The following is an 11,676-nucleotide window of genomic DNA, read 5'->3' as shown; positions in this document are numbered from 1 at the left end:
CATGAGATAACTAACTAGAAGATAGACTTTTTAGACTTCAAAATATTGAACACATGTAAGGGCTTACTTATTTCTTCTCCCAGAGAAAATAGGGGTACAAATGTGGAGAACTACAGTGTCTTCTGGATTTCTTCTACATGCTCAATGTCAAAAGAAAAGATCAGAAAGTGGTTTTTCTACTATGGTCCAGGGTTAGATCAGACAATGGGAAACAACTGGAGCCTGAGAGGAGTGAGAGGCATCCCTGAGTCAGAAAGAAGGTAAGAAGAGAAAAAGGATATAAAGATCTTGAATGGGAACTTGAACGGAATTACTATTAATCATTTTTAATTTTCCAGAGTTTCTTTCTTTCATGAGAGTAAGAGAGAGACACTGTGTGTGTGTGTGTGTGTGTGTGTGTGTGAGAGAGAGAGAGAGAGAGAGAGAGAGAGAGAAAGATCCTTGACAGGGTCCTGATATTGTGATCCACCCGTCTTCCCAGCCAGCAAGGCTCATGGGTGTGCATGACCAACACGTACAGGTCAAGCAGGGAACTGAACTTGTAGTCATCCGTATGCACCCAGAATCACTTGAGTAGCACATTACCACTGCACCACTGAGCTGGCCCTCATATAGTACAGTTTTTAGAGCATATAGTCTCTCTAGCTTTCTACTTTTTGCATAGACACTTATACAAACATTAATCTTCATAACAACTCTGGAGAGTGAGAACTATTATTATCTCAATTTTGTTGCTGAGGAAGCTGAAGCCCAGATAAGGTAAGGCATTTATCCAAAGCCACACAGTTAGGAAATGGCAGCACCAGGATTTGAATCCCAGACTGTCTGATAACAAAGCTATTTTTCTTTTCATACCATTGTCCCCTGACCCCAGTAGAATTGTGGACAAGCACATAATAGTGCCAATGGACTCATACAGTGCTATCCAGGTACAGTTCTTTGTCCTGTATGCACAGTAACTCATTTAATTCTTAGAACAGCCCTCCAGATAGGTACCAATATTATCTTCCTCATTGTATAGAAGAAAACATTGAGACAGAGAAGTTAAGTCACTTATCTAATGCCACCCAGCTGCTATATGGGAGGGCTGGCATACAAAACTGGCCATCTGGCTTCCAAGACTTTGACTTCTCCATGCTGCATTCTATGCCAGGCTTTGCTGCCCAGACTATGGCCTGAAGGAGGTACCATCTATGAGCCCCTTGGTTACCCGCAGCAAGGAAGCCACCCAGGGTTCCTTTGCAGGCTGGATACAACATTCCTTCCCCAGGAGAATCAAGCCACCATGCCCACCATTTAAGAAAGCCCAGCCAAGCAGAAAGCAAGCTCAGCCTGACAGGGAGGCAAGGTGGTGTAGTGGAAAGAATGTGGCCTCTGGCATCAGACAAACCTGAGTTGAAATTCTGGCTTTAGAAATTACTTCGCGACCTTGGGCAACTCACCGATGTCAGTGTCCCACCGCTCAGGGCTGTTGTAAGAAGTAAATTAAATAGCTATATAGAAAAGTGAATTATGTACTCTAAAGTGCTCTTGGAGGTTAGCTGTAATTGTTAGGTATTCTATAGGGCTAAGTTCCTCAGCCCAGGCTGGGCCAAAGCGGCTACCAGAAGAAGTGAGCTTTAGAAATGCTAATATCCTGCGTGAGTGACAGGCCGAGGACAATGAAGGAGGGTACTGTGAAGGAGGAGGCAGAGGCCTGGGAGCCGGGCTCCCCACGTGGGAGCCGAGTGGGGGAGGGTGCGGGAGAGCGCAAGGGGAGAGGCTGTTCCCAGCAGAGGGGATCCCAGGCCGGTCTAATTGAAAGGGGTTAGAGCTGGTGGGGGCGGGGGGCAGGAAAGAGGAGGGGTCTACCTGCAGCCGCTGCTGACCGGGACGGGACTCAGAGGACTGGGGAGAGGGGCCCCAGAAGAGCCTGAGGCCAGTTGGTGCAGATCCGTGACCCGGGCACCCACGGAAAACCGGTGGGAAGCTGCGAAAGGCCCAGGGCCTAGATCGGCTTGGGGTGGAAACTGAGCAGGGAACTCTGGGATGGGCATTTACAGGGCAAGCCTCCACTGGGATAGAAAGAAGTACTAGCTAGCTACAGTCCTGACCCACTTGGAGTGACCTGGGAATCCCCCTCACCAGTGTCAGGACGCAGTGAAGGGGTGTGTGTTCGTGTGTGTGTGTGTGTGTGTGTGTGTGTGTGAGAGAGAGAGAGAGAGAGAGAGAGAGAGAGAGGAAGGAGTCCGGGAGGGGAGGCAGGAGCTTGGTCCTTAACCTTCTCCTCTTTCCTCCTCCTCACCCCATCTCTCCCCTCTTCCTCTCCCCTTGCCTGCTCCCTTTGCCCTCCCCTCCCCCTCGTGCATGAAGGCTGTTTTTGTTCCTCCTCCTGGCCTAGCCCATGAGGTGTGCAAACAGGAAGGACCTCTCCCTGGGCAGTGAGTAAGGAGGGAAAAATGAGGTGTTGAAAAGATGACATGTCGCCCTGTCAGAGCTCACCTTGGCAGGGAGCAGGAGGCAGGGGCCTGTGGGTGGTGGGGGGAGGCCTGCCCTGGAAGCCAGCCTACATGTGCCCAGAGTCAGGCAAGCTGATGGGCAACAAGCAGGCATTTTGTATGCGTTTGTTTGGTTTAGAAAAGTCTACCCGCTCCCTGTTCCCACCATCAAAGACTCCTTCCTTTGCTTCCCAGTAGGAAGAGTAAAGGCCATTGGGCCAGCAGTTTAGTGTGATTGAAGGGGGAGGAGCGATGGGAGGGGCTGGGCAGGAAGTCCAATCCCTCTTCAAAACTCAGAGGCTTGAGCCTTGGATATCTCCCACAGCCTCCTGGACAGCCCCTTGTGTGTTTCAAAGGCACTTTAAACTCAACACTTTCTAAACTAAATTCATCATTTACACCTCTGCCTTCTGCCCTCCTCGAGGGTTCCTATCTAAGTAAATGACCTCGCCATCTTGTCACCCAAACCAGAGTGTTGGGAGTCATCCAGTTCCTCATCAGTCTCCCAATCTGGTCAGTTCTCCCTCTTATCTCTGTATCTGTCTCATCTCTCCATCCCCTAGGCTACCTCTCTATTTCAGCTTTCTTCATTCATTCAATCACCCATTCAACAGTTACTGTGTGCCAGGCACCATGCCAGTCTCTGAGGCTTCAGCCACCAATAAATCTGACGTGGTTCACACTACCATGGAGTTTTATATCAGTCGTAGCTGGGCTCACTGCAGTAGGATGAGGCAGACTGGATGAGCCACAGCATTAGAGCTGTGATTCTGGAGCTAGCCACTTGGGTCTGGATTCTGGCTATACCACATATAGCTGTGCAACCTTGAGCAAGTCTCTGTGCCTCTGTTTTCTCATACGGAAAATGGGGATGACAATAGCACCTACCTCATAGGGTTAATCATAAGACTGAATATGTTGAGATTTTGAAGTGCTAGCTAGCACAGTCCTATTAGCATTGTTAATTTTATTATTTAAGATATGGAGTAAGGCAAGACCTGATGATAAACCAAGTTAGTGAAGCCAGAGGAAAGCCTTCTTGAGAGGCAGCAGGTCTAATGGCAAGAATATAGCAGCAGGGGCCAGCTGGTTAAGTGAGTCAAATCCAACATGACCAGTTTTGTGGTTCGAATCCCAGCTCAGTGGCTTGAAAAACATACTGGACATATACACATGCATGCCAAAATGCCAACAGAATGAAGAGATGGAAGAGACAGGGCAATTTGCATAGTCACATCCTATTGGGGATGCTTTGTCTCTCCTCTCTCTCTCTAGCATGTGCAGGTGTCCTCTGGCAATTTAAAAAAAATATAGAAGCAAGTGCTTGTAATGTTGCTGTCAAGGAGTCAGCGGGGAGAAATCCAACAAAGTCCTGATTAGCTAGCAGAGGCCTCTCATAGGAAATCCACGCATAAAATCCAGACATCCAGAGGATAAGAAGGCAAGGATAGCATAGTAGTTACTTTCAGGAAAGCTGGAGTGGCAGCCTCAGCTCTGCTGCTTCCTAGCTGTGTGATCTTGAACAGGTCATTTCCCTTTTTGAGCCTCGGCCACCTAAGGATGACAGTTAACAAGTATTGAGAGCATAATGCTTGTCTGGAAAAGTTCTAAATGACTTTAACTGCTCCCTGCAAAACTCTCATTTTACAGATGAGAAAACTGAGACACAGAGAGGTTAAGGCACTTGCCCAAGGTCACAGAACAAGTAAAATGCAGTTGCAGAACTGGAAGGCAGGTATCTTTGAGATTAAGTGATCAGAGCACCTTACTTGTAGTGCTATTGTGAAAATTCCATGATATGATACATACGGAAGTGTTTAGCAGGCTGGCAGGCTGCCCAGGGACGACTGTTTCCAGACTGCTGGCTCCAGCCATTGGGCTGAGGCTGCAGTGGCTGGATCAGCAAGAGGAAGCCTGAGTCCTAGGCATCAAACAGGGCCTGAGGCAGCACCAGTCTCTTGGACAGACCAGAAGTCCCCTGGTCAGAAGCAGGAATCAAGGTCAAGCCTTGGCTAATGGCCAAGGGAACTCAAGCCTGTGAGACTGCTTGAGGGCAGAGACCAGACCATCTTAGTCACTTCAGGATTCCCCAGTGCTCCACAAAAGGAAGCGCTTAATAAATCTAGGGAGGAAATGGCACTTATAGAGTGCCTCCCATGTACTGCCACTGCACTAGTCCTGCAGGTCCTCTTCACGGCAGTCCCATGAGGTTAGCATCCCCATTTTACTGATGAGAAAACTGAGGCTGAGAGAGGTGAAGTGACTCACTCAGGGCCCAGAGCTATTAAGTAGTCAAATGGCTCTCTGAGCCCAGAGAAGAGAGAAAAACAAATCAGAAAAGACAAAGAACCCTTCCCATTCATAGCAAGGGAGGTGGTACATTTTAACATCCCAATTAGATTCTTCTTTGGTGACCATGGTCCTGACCACCTCTGCCTCACACTACCCATCTGCTGCCAATGGACATGCTCCACCTCTGCAGAACCTGCATGGGATTTGGCGTCCAGCAGATTTTCACGCATAAGCCTTCATTACCAACCCCCAGGGACTGGGCCATAGAACCCACTGCCCCTCACTGGCCTAAAAACTCAATGCTCTGACTTTTCGACTTGGGAACAAAGAGACTAGCAAGAACTTTTGACTCCCATAGACCTAAAGGAGATCCCAGGTTAGCTATGCTCAGTAGGGAGAACACTGGGTAAGCCTCGGCTGGGCCTTTCTTTTCCCAGTGCCTAGCCTGAGAGGGAGGAGTTGATGTGGCAGGCATGTTAGGGCCCCATGACACAGAAGCTCTTTCCTCTAGGCCTGAGGAGGGGTCAGACTGGGGCTCTGGGAGGGGCCAGAGGAGACACTGAGCCCATCCAGCCTGGACCAGCCCACATTCCTCAGCCAGCCTGGGTGGGGTGGGCAGGCTCCACAGGAAGCCAAGCCCCTCACCAAGAGGGGCTCAGCTCCATCTGTGCATGCAGACAGCAGTGTGCAAAGGGCCTCAGCTAGCGGAGTCAATTGCAGAAAAAAAAATAGCAAACATTTTGCTTCCTCCCCCCTCCTGCTCCCCACATCTTGCTGCACTCCGTTTCCAAAGGGAACATTGGACTCCTGCTAAGTATTTTGCTCCAGATCAGGGACAGGCATCCAGAGTCAGCCTTACTAAGTTGCTGAAGAGAGACTGATGGGGTTAGGGGATTCTTTTCACGCAGGAAGTTGTCGATTTTTCCTCTGAGTCTTGGACTCCTCCTATTCCAGCCCAGAAAAAAGAACCAGGAGACATCATAACAACAAACAACAACAATCGTCATATATAGCATATTTTGTCCACACTTTAGTTTACTTACTCATTGTAACCACACTATGGGATAGGGATACTTTTGTCTCATTGTTATAAATAAGTCAACCAAGACTGAAAGAGACTGTGCCTCACTCAAGACTCACAGCTAATTAGCATTAAAGCTGTTTCAGACCCAAGCCTGACTCCAAATACCTCCCATTGGGCCACACTACCTAGTTGAACTCCTTATAGGAAGGACTGGGATGGCCTGTTTGACTTGAGAGGTTCGAGTCAGTGTTCAAGCAACATTCCAATTTTTTAAGAGTTTTTTTTAATAAAGTGGTTTGTTTTCTTTTTCTTTAAGAATGATTTTTGCTATGCCAGAGAGACAGAGAGACAGAAAGCGAGAAATCACCCCCTGGGGGATGGCCTCTGCCACAATCCCTTCTCCACTATCCAGCACACACGTGTACCTGGCATAAATTTTAAGCAACTGGATCCGGAGCTCAAACTGTGGTCAACTACGTGGGAGTCCAGCAACATAACCATTATGCCATCTGCTGGTCCCCCAATATTCTTTTAAATTTTCCCTTGATCACCTACTTGTTGAAGAGAATTTAAGAAATGCCCCAGATGAAAAGAAAACTAAAACTCCCTATAATCCCCCCTACACACTGAGAAAGAAACACTGTTAATTAATGTAAGGATAGGTTCCCCATCATGTTTTTGTTACGCACATATACAATGTAGTGATCCATTTTACAATATTTGAGAGCATGGTGGACCTGCTCTGGGTGCAGGGTCACTTCCCACCCTAGCTTCCACATCAGTTTGGCTGTGGGGTTGTGGTTCTTCTCTCTCTTTAGGAGGCCTGCTTAGGCAGAAATTTCTGGTTCTTTTTGGGGAGAGGGAGAGCTGGCCTTGCGACTGAGAACTCTGATTGCCATTTTCCCACTTGTGGCCTGACAGTCAACTCCCCATCTCATTACTGAAAATCACCTGGGAACATGTTCCACAACTAAGGGCCTCACTTTTACAAGACACACGTGTACACACACACACACACACACACACACACACACACAATTTCATACCTCCAGACCTTTTTTTTCCAGTTTCCTTGAGATTTTTTTCCTTTTATTTATTTATTTATTTATTTTTTGGAGTGGTTTTTGCTATAGGGCGTGTGCACTTGCCAGAAAGAGAGACAGAAAGCAAGAAATCACCTCCCAGGGGGGATGGCCACACCACAATCCCTTCTCCTCCATTTTCCTCTCAGGATCTTGGGCACGCACACACACGCACCCGGCATGAGTTTAAGTCACCGGGTCTGGGACTCCAACCGCAGTCGACTACATGGGAGTCCAGTGACATAGCCATTATGCTAACTGCTAGTCCCCTTTACTTGAGATTTTTACCCACCCCTTCCTCTCTCTCTCTCTCATATATGCACATAGTTTAAAAGAAAAAGAGAAATAAAGGAGGGAAGGAAAGAAGAAAGGAATGAAGAAAGGAAAGAAATTGAATTAACAAAAACTCCAAAGGGCAAAAAGAGCATAAAGTGAAAAGTGTGGATACTTTCCATCCCTGAGCTTGGCTGTTTCTTGCATATCATTCCAAAGAAATTTGGTATACAGGCAAGCACAGATACATGTGTATTTCTGCAAAACATGAATGGTAATAACTCTACTCACTGTTCTTCACTTGGCTTTTGTAACTTCTTGGTTTTTGGATATTCACGCATGGCAATACTGTGGGTCTGCCTCATGCTGGGTACAGACTATCTAGCAAAGCATCTGATGGTTGTGCCATAGTTTATTTAACCAGGTTCCTAGTGATGGACATGTAAATGCTTTCCTGTCTCTTGCTAGTACAAACAAATATCCTTGTATAACCTTGTGCTTTTGTTCATGTAGGATAAATTTACTATGAATCTTCCTATACTTATGATCGGGTTATAACTTAATAAACTCATCATAGGTTGAAAATGTTGTCAATTAAAAATGCATTTAGGAGTCATACAATGATGCAGCAGAAAGTGATGCTTTGTGAGGCTGAACCACATGGGAAGGTTCCGATTCATATCCAGAGACATCCCTGAGTACACCAGGAGTGCGTGTGCCTGTAATCCAGGGCTGGCTAAGTTGGGATGTGAATCATGGTGTTGGGATACTATTGGGGTGTTTTTAGTCTATCTCTCTTGTTCATGAAGGAAATAAATAAACTTTTAAATAATTGCTAGAAGGCTAGCAACACATGCCAGAGAAAGAAATGGAAAGTGAAAACACATGTCCCATGGGGGATGATCACGCTACAATCTCTTCTCCATTTCTCCTCTAGGGATTTTGGGCACATATGCACAGGCACCCAGAGTACTTTTCAAGCTGCTAGGTTTAGGACTTGAACTGCACATTAGACCAGGTGGGATCCAGCTGCCTTAACCACCATCCACCATGCTTCAGGTGGTCCAATAAATAAACTTTTTTAAAAAGGAAATGCATTGAATACACCTAGCCTACTGAACATCATAGCTTAGCCTAGTTTTCCTTCTGTTATCTCAGAACACTTATGTTAGCCTACAGTTAAGCAAAATCATATAACACAAAACCTGTTTTATAATCAGTTTGCATATCTCATGTAATTTATTAAATACTATACTGAAAATGAACAACAGAATGATCATATGGGTCTTGATGTATGCCTTCTACTGAATACATATCATTTTCACACCATCAGAAAGTTGAAATACTGGGGAACCAGCAGTTAGCGTAATGGCTATGTCGCTGGACTCCCACGTAGTCGACTGCAGTTCGCGTCCCAGACCCGGTGGCTTAAAACTCACGCTGGGCGCGTGTGCGTGCGTGCCCAGGATCCCAAGAGGAGAATGGAGGAGAAGGGATTGCGGCGTGACCATCCCCCCCGGGGGATGATTTCTCGCTTTCTGTTTCTACGTCTCTCTCGGTCTGGCTGGCGAGCGCACACACCCTATAGTGAAAATCTCTCCAAAAAAATTTAAAAAAAAAGAAGAAAGTTGAAATACTATAGGTTGAACCATTATAAGATTATAAGTCAGGGAAGTCAGTAGTGGACTTCCTGGGTCAGAGAGTGTGTGGATTTTGAATACTAACACCAATACATTTCACTAAAGGCCCTTTGAAATAAATGGTACCACTTAATTGCCACTGAAAAGGACAGAGATGAAGGCCTATCCCTCTCTCCATCCTTTCCTTGTCTTACCTCATGCTTTAGGAGTGAGCATGTTCATCCAGGATGCCTCTTAGGATCAGTGCCCCCTTCCCAGTGCAGTCAGCCAAGTCCTCTTCTTCCAGGTTGCCCCAAGTTTGGGTCCACAGTGTACTTTCCACAGAAGGTTGCCATCCTCTCTCTTCAAGTCCACCTCCCACACTATACCCTCATCTCTGTGAGGGAAGAAGTAGGCCTTAGTCATCTCTTACAAGCCCTAATTGAACATACCACAGGCAGAAGCTCAATGAGTGTTGAACTAAATGAGTTAGCTCTGAGTCCTTGGCTGTGAGAGTGAGTGGGCAGAAACATATGTGCTGAATGCAAGCATGACCCCGACTAAGCAGCGCTTTGGGTTCAGTTCCCCTGGGCCCTTGAAGATCTGGTGCCCCAGTTTTTACTTTTCTTCAGGATGGGTTCCAGGTCCTACTTTAGCTGTAGACAGCTGACTCTGTTGAACAGACAGGCTCCCTAGCCCCCAGCCCCTGTGGAAGGACCCCTCTGCTGACATCTGTCTTGTTTCTCCTCTTCCTCATTTCCCTTGGTATCCTCTAACCTGACTGCCCCAGACTGCTCCTGTCCTGGTCCTTCCGTGTGCTGCTGGAAGGCTGGTGGCATGGAGCATTGGTGATAAGAGGGCTTAGACAGGGTCTAGCTGGAGCCAGACACTGTCTGGCTTCTACACTGAGTTCCAGTTCCCTGACTGCTCCTCACCATGCTGGGACAAGGCCAGCTGCTAAGATATCTCTTCTGCCCTCCCCCACAAAGTAGACACAATCTTACTGTCTTTGGAACACAACAGCCTTTCTTCACCACAGTCATTTTGTCTCTTACCTTCCAAGGTTGATGGGAAGCTTCCTTAAAGTCACTGAATGCAAAAGGATTTGGAGAAGTCTTATCCAAATTTAAGAAAGTATGAAGCCTCACTAATGTTTTATCACTCTTCTTGGGATAGTCAAGTCCAAAGGGAGGAAACAGGGAAACAGAGGATCAGTCAGGGGTCAGCAAAACCTGCAGCAACAAGTCTGGCTGCTAAGTCCCATTCTGCAGATGCAAATGCTAAGACAGGCTGGAAGAGTCGTTCAAAGATCCCAGAGCCTGGTTTGCTCTACACCAGATCTTGGCCAAGGCTAGGCCAGGTAGACTAGTGTCTTATCATATTCATGTTCATCAGAGGTTCAACCCAGGCCCCAGAGGGGTGTGCTGAGGCTGTTTGCCACATATTTCTCCATCTTTAGGTAAACTCCACCTCTTATCTACAGACTCTGGGCCTAAGAACAGCTTCTGAAACACAGGGGATTCCACTGCACAAAGAGAAAGTGAAATAGAGGTTGGGGGATGAGAGGGTGATGAGAGAGGAGGAAAGATGTACTGTGGGGCCTCCAGAGGCTGGGGGTGGGAGTGGGATGATGGCTGAGTCAAGTGAGCCTGGTTGGACCAGGCCCCCCTATTTGTGCTGGGTTCCCTCTGAACACATCTCTGCCTGAGCCCACCTTGAGGGAGGAATCTATTTACTCAGTCAGCAAGTGTTGCTGAAAAAGCACTGAATGCCAGGACTATAGAAACCACTCAGGCACAGCTCCTGACCTTGAGGAAAACAGAGATGGGAGACAGGGAAGGAGCTAGGAGGTATCTGAATACTTTAAGAGCTGGCATGTGAATGCATAAATATTTTAAAATATGGATAGAATTTAGACAGAGCTGGAAAAGACATTTCAGGTCAGAGGTTCCTAGGACCTTTCACTGGAATAAAAGGCTAAGGGAAAGGCAGAGTCTGGAAGCACAGAAAAGGCCTTACAATGGTTCAGTGTAGTGCCAATTGGGGTGCAGGGACCACCTCAGAAAATTAGGGTGCTCTCTTGCAAGATGTAGTGGTTTATGTTCCAACTTAGTGGCCAAAATTTGGGGGAAATTTATTCCACAGTGAGAAAATAAGGCCAGAAACCAAAAGTAAAGTGTGGTGGGTGGTAACTTCTATAAATATGCTAAACAGCCTACTCTCAAAAATGACTGCTTGAATCTGAAGGTCCCTGAGGCCTGCTGTTCTAGAACCATGGTTCCAGGTGCCAATAATGGGTCCACTGCATTGTAAAGGGAATTTGCCTTGATGGATCCTGAACTTCAGCTATGAACTAGTGCTTTCAGAGACGTAAAATGAAGATTTTATGCTGAGACTTCTTCCTCACTTATTTCTAGAAAGGCACAAACCCAGGCCCACCTCCATATGGATCCTGAACTTCGACTGTGAACTAGTGCTTTCAGAGACTTAAATGAAGATTTTTCTGCTGAGACTTCTTCCTCACTTATTTCTAGTGTGTAGTCATACCTGTCTCTTTGTCTCCAGTTCTCTCTGTCTCTCTGGGTCTCCCTGAGTCTTCTAATTTTTTTTTTAAGGTAAAGTATTCTCTGGGCTTTTAAGCCCCTTTATTGTGTTAATAGGTGCCTCTCCCCTTCTGTTTCTGAAAGGCACAAACCCAGGCCCACCTCCACATGGATCCTGAACTTTAGCTGTGAGTGTGCTGCGTGATTTTCAATTTTTGCATTTTATTATTAAAATCTATGGTTTTTTATTATCCTTTTTTTCTTATTATTTTATGTTTTCTTCTTTCCTTTTCTCTAATTCTTTTCTTTTTCTTTTTTATCTTTACTCATTGGCTTCTCAGCCTCTACTCACTAAGTGTCTAGACC

The sequence above is a fragment of the Tupaia chinensis genome, unplaced genomic scaffold, assembly GCF_000334495.1.
Source record: "Tupaia chinensis unplaced genomic scaffold, TupChi_1.0 Scaffold000566_1, whole genome shotgun sequence".
NCBI classification, from domain to species: domain Eukaryota; kingdom Metazoa; phylum Chordata; class Mammalia; order Scandentia; family Tupaiidae; genus Tupaia; species Tupaia belangeri.
Note: the sequence above shows the minus strand (reverse complement) of the source record.